We start from the raw sequence: 8,756 nt of genomic DNA on the forward strand, positions 1-8,756 counted from the left end.
TCTTTTTTCCCATAGTGCAGGCGAATGAGCAGACTTCTGCCTGCTTTCAGAACAAGTTCAAAATCAACTTTCAGTACACTTCCCCACAGCTGCAAACAAAACCTAAAGAGGAAGTAAAACCATTTTCAAAACATTTAAATTTAAAACTCTCCAGAAAAATAGCTATATTTTAGTCCAAATGACTAACACTTTGGACTTGTGCACCATCTGACCTTGAAGAGGTATTGCAGCTAATATGACAGGCGGTTAACCTCACATACACATGAATGCTGCTTTTCACAAGACCAACATATGGACAGAGAGCACAAATCTATGCCACTTATTGTGGTACAGCTCTTGTCAAAGTGAATCGGCTTCCTTGGATTGTATCCTCCTGGCAAATTCACTTCAAGCAGGTAGAGTATTCCTTTAGGGAGCTCTTTTCTTCTCTGCCTTTGTCAGGTCATTTAAATACACTGCCTTCAGCCATGCTCACAAATTAGCTGACACTTATCAGAAAGATTCCAGTTGTTTTGACATAAGAGAGTTACCTTCCTCGGTATGCATTAATGAAAAGCTAGAGAAAATGGAGGCATCTTTTCACACACGCCCATTGCTTGAAATGAGTGTTAAATGAAGTACTTGGCATAACACTCAGATTTTCCTCAAGGAGGAATAGTGCATGTTGACATTGCATCAGAAATACCACGCTTTCATTTTTACACATTCTGCACATATATCATATACATCTCACAGCATGTATATGTATCTATATATCTACACGCTGGCAGAGTATGCATACAATAGAAATTGTCTTTTGTTCTAGAGCAACATACATTACTACGAAGCTAGTAATTTTCCAAAAGTTGTAGAACATTTTTCAGTGACATTCCTCAGACAAACCTGTTTGGAGTTCAGAGAACACACTTAAATCCTTATGAGATACATTTAAATCTTATGAGAAGCAGCTGAGGGAACAGGAATTGTTTCACCTGTAGAAGGCTCAGGTGAGCAATTCTTGTCCTCTGCAGCTCCCTGATAGGAGTTTGTGGTGAGGTGGGGATCAGCCTCTTCAACCACATAACTTGTGATGTGGTTGAACTACAGAGATTGGTCTCAAGTTGCACCAGGTAAGGTCCATGTTGGATATTAGGAACAACTTCTCCAAAAGAGTAGCCAAGCACTGGAACAGGCTGCCCAGGTAGGTGGTTGAGTTTCTGTCCCTGGAGGTGTTCAAGAAACATTTATATGTTGTATTAAGGGACATGGTTTGGTGGGAAATATTGGTGGTAGGTGGGCAGTTGAGCAGGATGATCATGGAGGTCTTTTCCAAACTCTGTGATTCTATGATTTCATTAAGCAGGCTTTATTCAGCCAAAGTCTAATTTGCCATTTCATTTTTCATCTCAGATTTTAGTTATACCAAAATTATATTTTCTCCCATTAAATGACATATTATTATATATATATATTATTATATATATTATATAATGTTAAAAACTTCACCCTCACACCAAAATAAACAGTCTTGTTCTCCTCCCCAGAGACAGGTAACTGAGTTCCTGGGTACAGAGGTCAACAAACAGCATCCCAAGGAGAAGGGAGAAGAAACAGTTATCATAAGATTACTTTTTGACAGGCACAGATTAATACCTACCTACCTGCAAGGACTCCAGCATTATAGTATGAAATCCTTCTAAATTTTTTATATTTATAGGGATTTAGCTGTAGAGAGAGCTTGCTATTGGTTTAAGCAGGCAACATTACACTAGTACCTGTATGTCCAACGAATAGTACATTATTGCATTCTGGTGATTTCTATAAACTGATAAATGTCAGCATTATACGTTAATAAGCAGCATGTATAATCCCTCTTGCTACTCAGCTACTTTTATAATATAACAACACTGAGGCAAGATCTGACCTACAGAATATTAGCTATTAGGTACTATTATTTTTTTTTCTGTTCTGCTTGCTGTTTTTGTGTGTGTGTGTGTGTGTGTGTGTGTGTTTTGTTTTAATTAAAAAGTCAAATTGTATGAACAGGCCTGTAATCACACACTAAGAACCCTGCACTATTGGATCCGCAGAATTTGCCTGATGAAAATAGGGTTTTGTTGGTGTTAAACAGTTCTGACAATGGTACTTGGCAGAGAAGCTGGAGTCTAAGTTCCAGAGAAGAAATGCAAATTACTGTAATACAAAAAGAAAATGCATTTTGATTTGCAAATCTTTGCTTTGGATTTAGCTTCTACTCATGTTTGATTAAAACCCAGAGACTGAAGTACAAGTATTATAATTGGATTTCTAAAGTCTACTATAATTTTTTTAAACTCATTAGTAATTCATGCATTTTGATCACATTTTCACTCTCTAGTAATTCTTTTAAAGTGTATCTCTGCAAGTGAGCTGCATAAGAAGTTTTATGATTAGACAGATTCAAACCAATTCAGTAGCTTTGTTTATAGGGCAGCTGCCAAGACCTGAGTCACCAAGTCAGCCCGTGACATGCCCGCTTGTATAACTCGTGTTCTTTGGCATCCTTAGAACACTTTGTATATCCGTTGTTGGACACACAACCCTACTCACATATCAAATCATTAAAAAATAAATAATAAATAAATAAATGATAAATTTGTATAAAATTAGTTTTAGGACTGTACTCATTAAGTCAGTGTATTTTTTTACATCCCTCACCACTCACTTACCTGGTGACAGGAGAGAAAATCTTAAGACTGGTATAAAGCAAAGCTCTTAATGTACACTACACTTTTTTATAAACAAAGAGCTTTAATATCCACAAGGATTCTGCACCTTCTCTGATAGCAGAACCTGACAGACATACAAAAAGAGCCAATTGAGCCAGCTCATCAGCTGTAACCTCCTGCAAAATCATACCCACATGTGCAGAGAGCAAAAATACATCCTGCCTATCTCTCTCTTTCAACTTAATCAAATTAGAGAAAGGACAGTAAACTTCATGCATACTGTTTTGCCTTTTAAGAAAAAGTTGGATTTAATTTCAAATACAATAATCTTTGGCCTCCACCATTCAGAGATCAGCCAGATTTCATACCTCCGAGATTTGTTTACTAATTAAATGCCTTGAGAACAACAACAAACATGCTTTGAGAGATGACTGGAAGGACGTTAGAGTTTGCTTTGCTTGCTCTAATGTCTAGAAACATTTTTAAACCTTCAGTTTTTATTTTCATATACAGCTCTTCATTTCTGGACTACAGAAGTTCCTAATCAACAACTTTTACTTTTTCCTCCTAAAACAGAGGTTAATTTAGTGAAACAACTAATTCTCATCAATTTGATTATTTTGATGTCATCTTTAAGTGGTATAATACAACCCAAATCCATATCTGACTTTAAAGTTGGTCAGAGCTTGTTCCTATTTATCTTTCTCCAGAAAAGAAAGGAAATGTTTTGTTTGCTTTCTTGTCTCATTCTGCCTTTGAGGCTTCCAGCAGGTCAGGTTGAAATCCAGAATATTAATTACCTTGTACACCATGACGTCAACATGATCTGGAGGAAACAGATTTTCCTGGGTTTCCTGTTCTAAACAGATGTGGGTTAAAATCAGATTGAAAATCTGATAGCTAAGAACTAGAACTTCTCTAAATACAGCTGATTGATAGCTAAGAACTAGAACCTCTCTAAATACAGTTGATTCTTCCTTACCTCCTACAATATTGGTTTTAATGCTGTGTTATGTTAGTGTCAAGCTGAAAATAAAATACCTTTCCAACCCTAGAACTTGACATTTCCACACTTGCAGAGAGGACTGTCTGATCATCAAGGACAAGAAAAGGAAGTAGAGGTAGCATTAAGGAAGGAAAATTGCAGAGTCTGGGGTTACTTTCATGGAAACAGAACATGAGGTTTCCCCTTGTATTTAGAATTACACTGGTACTGAGTTAGTTCCAGCTTATTCTGGTGAACCATTTTTATCAGATGCCTAAATACAGTAGAATTTGAAGACTAGTATTTGAAGACCAGTTCAGAGCCTGGCAGATGAAGTGTCAAAAGTCATATGGGGAAAAAGAATTCAAGCCAGTTTCAGGGAAGAGTATAACAGGTAAGAGGACAAGCAAGATTCCACCCAAGCTACAGGAAAGACTCATTTGAGGCATCTTATCTGGGACACAGAAGCCCATGATGTTCTGCACATTTTGTACTCTTCAAATACCCTCTACACCCAACTACACCCAGGAGAATGTATGAGTAAATAACTGTATCTTCCACCCTCCTGCTTCCTTGACCCATGCAACAGCAGAAACTGATCAGCTGACCCACAACAAGTATATAATTTAGCTGATAGTTCTGATCCTGATTCTGCACCTTGCAAATCATGGAGAAAGTATGTCTGCAAGCTTACAAAGAAAGCTGATTACAAGGACTGAAAGATAAAGGAGGGAACTCACAGTCGTAGGTCCCTGCTGCAACACTGTCTGAGACCGGGTCATTCATTGCAAGAGCATACAGCTTTCAAGATGGAAGGCAAGTACTTCAGTAAGTCAGGAATCCTTACATAAAAAGATCGAATTATTAATTATCAAGATCTTGTCAAACCTCTAATTATATTTTAAGGGGAAAAAATTGAAGCTTTATTTTATCAAAACAGTAAAAAAATCACTTTATATTAAGAAAATTGTCAACAATAAACGCAATTCTGAATTTTGTTTTGTGGTCAAAAGTATCAGATGCATTTGTGTTATTTTCCTTGACAGGAAGCTCGGGGGGGAGAGGGGGAGGAAGAAAAAGAAGAACAACAACACTTCTTTTTCAAAGAGAATACAAAATCCTTCAGGTTGGAATTTGTTATGGCCTTTTGTTGTTGCTATTGTTTTTGTTTTGTTTCAGTTTACATATAATCACTTTTACTATGCAGGCTCATGGGAGAAAAAGTGAAACATGTATGATGTCTTTTGTTTCTTGAGTAAAACAGTAACACAAGTTACAGCTTTGGAAGTCAAACAGATATGCAGATAAAGATGAAATTTAGGATAGTGGTATAAGAGTGAAAAGTATGAAGAATACACACTGCTGCTGCTCCTTCAGTGTCTGACATTCATCCCATTTGGTCACATTATGGGTTTTCTCAATGAGCTGCTCCTAGGACCAACCAGTAGCTGGAAAAGCAGCAAAAATAATCCAAGAGATTCTCCAGGGATTTATGTACCGTGCAATACATAACTGTCTCAACTTTGAGAAGGCTGAGGCAGCACTGCCATCAGCTTTGGTATGGGATCATGGAGATATGAGTGTGACTTGTAAGCCCATATCCTGACCATGCAGTGAAGGAAGATGTTTATACATAAGTAGCCAGGCTTATAAGTTCTGCTTTTCTTTCTGAGGAGTAAAGCCTACAGAATGAAGAAGTGTCAAAATCCTTACAGTAAAGATCATGAACCAGTTCCAGTGAAGTGCATGACAGATAAGGGGAGAGGCAAATTTCCACCCTAGCTACAGGAAAACCTTATTACAGGCATCTTGTCTGAGACAGAGAATCCTATTCTGTACAACTCTCAATAATACTTATTTGCTAAATCATCTCTGGATGGTACTTGTTAATGATGAGCTTCTAAAAAATTTCATGAATTCAATTGTACTTTTCTAATTCTGTCTCTCTCTTGACTTCTTAACTTGCTTTTTAACGTTCCTACTTCCTGGCACATTTCCACAAGGAAGTAAACTTCAGCAGAAGTTGTACAGTATAAAATCAGTAGGCCTAACTTAAACAAAAACATTTGCCACAGAAAAATGTAGACACTCATTATATATAAAATCTGGCTTCTGTCTACAAGAAGTTTCTCAAACCTTGATCCTAAAACTCAAACTGTTCACACTAAGAATGGGGGAACCCTCAAAAACAGGCCTGTTTCTGGGAACCATGATGAACCTTGAAGAGATGAGTTCAGAGTCCTGTGGTGTAAGGACTATTCTCAAAAAATGGCATCTTGGTCTAGCTTTTGGAAGACTCACCAAAACTGTTTTAAGAGACTTTTAATATATTTTAATTTAGATAGCTGTAGTTAATAGTAGCCTTTTGTCAGTCTTTACTAAGGCTGCACTGTAAACTTTCCTTACATTTTAACATAGAGCCTCAAATAAATTTTTCACATTGTACTTGCTAGAGGTAAAGTGTCAGTATGCTGTCACTAAAACACCTTTAAAATATGTATAGATTTGCCCAGATTTCGCTTAGACTAATATTTCTAAATTACCAAAAAAGAAAAAAAAAAAAAAAAAAAGAATTGTTGAAATTGTACATATACCAGTTTAAAAATATTTCTTTGCAATTAATTTGTTTTTGTTTTTTAATTAAAATAACATGGTTCCCTTGACACCAAAATTGTCAAATGTCAGCTTATATTTCTGTTCTGGGCAACATCATTTCTAAATGAAATGAAACGTATATTACACAGTTTTTAATCAATGTAGATAGTCTTCCTGCTAATTATTAAAATGCCTGAAGATCCTCCATGTACTTTTTGCAATTAACCTAATGCAAAAATAAGAGATTTTTAAGGGATGGGGTTTTCTGTTTGTTAGTTTTCTATTCCAACTATGTGAACAAATATCCCTCTTAAAACAAAAAAGCAAGAACATCGTACCTCAGGAGCTGATGGTTAAGAACAGAAGTACTGCTAGAAGGATATATAACCCTGTATTGGATGCTAGTGTACCAGTGATGTCTAAAAAAAAGTAACAGGAGTTACATATACATAAACATGCAAACAAAATCATTCACCTTTTCCAAAGCTCGTCTTTGTGCCTAAATATAGATACCAGTCTTCTTGCCAAGACACAACTATGATCTTTCAGAAAACTAAACCTATGATCACCGGACTTTATTTATACCAATATTCCAAAAGGATCCAGGAGAAAAATTACTTCCTACTTTATGTCACAAAAATTTCATAATAAATAAATAATAATAAATAAATAATAAATTTTGTAATAGCCCTGAGCTACATTTGTATTTACGTTCTTTATCTTGGCTTCCTTTTTTGATACTATTTGAGAATGGTTTCACAGAATCATAAAGGCTGGAAAGACCACTGCAATCATCTGGTCATACCATCAACTCATGCCTGAGACTACTCTAGACCATGTCACCCAATGCCACATCTATCCTTTTTTTAACACCTGCAGGCATGGTGACTCCAATGCTTCCCTGGGCAGCCAGCTCCAATACTTCACTATTTCTCAGAAGTTCTTCCCAATATGTAACCTGATGCTCCCTTGGTGCATTCTTGAGGCCATTTCCTTTTCTATCTCTAGTTACCTGGGAGAAGAGGCCAATCCCCTCCTTGCCGCAACCTCCCTCCAGGTAGCTGTAGGGAGAGATCAGATCTCTCCTGAGCCTCCTCCCCCTTCAGAGTCAACAATCCCAGTTCTCTCAGCCACTCCTCCTAATACCTGTGCTCCAGACACTTCACAAAATTTATTGCCCTTCTCTGTATTATAACAGTGCAGGCAAAGGAGGAGCATGTTACTGTTTCCTCCTGAATTGTGGGAGATTTATTTTACTCTTTGTCTCTGCTGTCAGGCTGAGGAGCTGAGTACCCTAAGGATAACCAGCTTGACTATTAAAAACTGAAAAAGATATTGGTAACCTCTGATTAATCTTGGTGTGTAAGGTGTTTTTTGTTGTTGTTGTTGTTGTTGTTGTTATTTTTTGTGGGTATTTCTCCACAAAATAACTTCCGTATATAAAAAGTATTGAGGCACAGGAGAACTATTTTACACTGCTATAAACAAATAGTAACCTAGGAAAATTCAAAGATGTCAGACATTGTAAACAATAAAGCCTGAACCCTCGAACTGTCTACAGACAGGTGACAAAAGTGTGAACATTCAGTTGCTGCTCTGTCTACATTCTTTTTTTATTTTTTTTATTTTTTTTTCTCCTTAAAAATGACAAAAAGGGATCAAAGTTGTTGTGTAATCCCCAAATTTAGGATGGAATAGTATTTTCTGTACCTTCTGCCTGCAAGAGAAGGAAGTATTAATTTAAAAAAGCTGAAGGTCTGAAATACATCTAGCCCCACCTGCATGCTTTACAAAGTACTCCCGTAGCAGACAGACTTTCCATATAGCCTTTCTGAATCTGTTTACTCCTCTAAAGCTAAAAGCAATGCAGAGTGAAAGTATTTCCATCTGCTTTACATAAACACAGTGAACATAGCAGAGAGTACACAGGAACTTGCAAACTTCCATATCCTGTCTCTGATAGTCGTCACTATCACTGCTGTAAGAAAGCAGGAGACAGCAATGAGATAACCCTATCATCACAGAAAGCTGTTCTCACAGCCTGAAAATGATTTGTGCTTCTCAAAATAACTGTAAAAACTATGACTAATCTTGACACTCCTGCAAAGAAACTGCATGATCTTTAGCCCTCTGGCTTTTGTGTTAGATCAGAATTGCTGACTTTCTGATGCATTTGCAAAAACATCTCAAGATCACACCTCTTTCTCAACTGCATTGCCAAGTGATAGAAGAGTTTTCTTTCCCCATCTGGGAGACACACTCTTCAAATGTAGGATTTTCAAGTGCAAAATTGTAGACAGCAGCAAACAGAACCAGGGACAAACCAACTGCAGTAAATCCTTTACAATCCAAAAACCACCATCAAGATGTATCGACAAGGTACAAATTAGACAGTGGTTTTGAGCACTATTAAAATTCACATCAAGCTATTTACAGCATTCTACAGGGACATGCTAAAAATCTCCAAGCCATTTCCCTCATATTCCCTG

This window comes from Excalfactoria chinensis, chromosome 4 (assembly GCF_039878825.1).
Source record: "Excalfactoria chinensis isolate bCotChi1 chromosome 4, bCotChi1.hap2, whole genome shotgun sequence".
Classification (NCBI taxonomy): Eukaryota; Metazoa; Chordata; class Aves; order Galliformes; family Phasianidae; genus Excalfactoria; species Excalfactoria chinensis.